We start from the raw sequence: 651 nt of genomic DNA, 5'->3' as shown, positions 1-651 counted from the left end.
TATTGCAATCCTCTGATTCATAAAGAAGCAGATCGATAAGATTTAATAGTGGTTTTACCTCCATTTTACAGATTACCTGAGTTTTGGCAGACAATGGAGATCAATAATATTTGTTTTTAAAAGCCATGATCACCACTTTTGCAGCACCACCATTTAAATGTTGTCATTACAGCAGCAATTAGGAGCAATGGACCACACTTTCAAACATGGCCAAAAGTTACTCAAGTGAATGGAGTTCCTGACTGTGAATTTAGTGTAATTAGGATATAGCACTAATTGTCTTTTTAAACTGGGTGTTTTTCATATCTAAAAAATTCGGAACTAATATGTTTGAATTTGTCATCAGATGACCATTTCTTTATAACTACTACATTGTATCATACTATACACTGCAATACTTGAGGAGCAGAATAGTTTCTAGTAATAGGATTATGCAGGTTTAGACTTTAATACAGCAATATTTTAGATGTTCAGATAATGACTACATATATTTCTCTATGGAATCAAAATCTTTACATTGCATGGAAGTGTGAATGTCTCTAAATGGGAATCCAATTATATAATGGTAATGCATGTTATATCTTATTTGCTAATTTCTGGCCTGTGTATCAGCCACTTCACATGGTCATGATTTGCTCAAATACTGAGGTA

Source organism: Pyxicephalus adspersus, chromosome 1, assembly GCF_032062135.1.
Source record: "Pyxicephalus adspersus chromosome 1, UCB_Pads_2.0, whole genome shotgun sequence".
Taxonomy (NCBI): Eukaryota; Metazoa; Chordata; class Amphibia; order Anura; family Pyxicephalidae; genus Pyxicephalus; species Pyxicephalus adspersus.
This window is presented reverse-complemented; position numbering follows the sequence as displayed.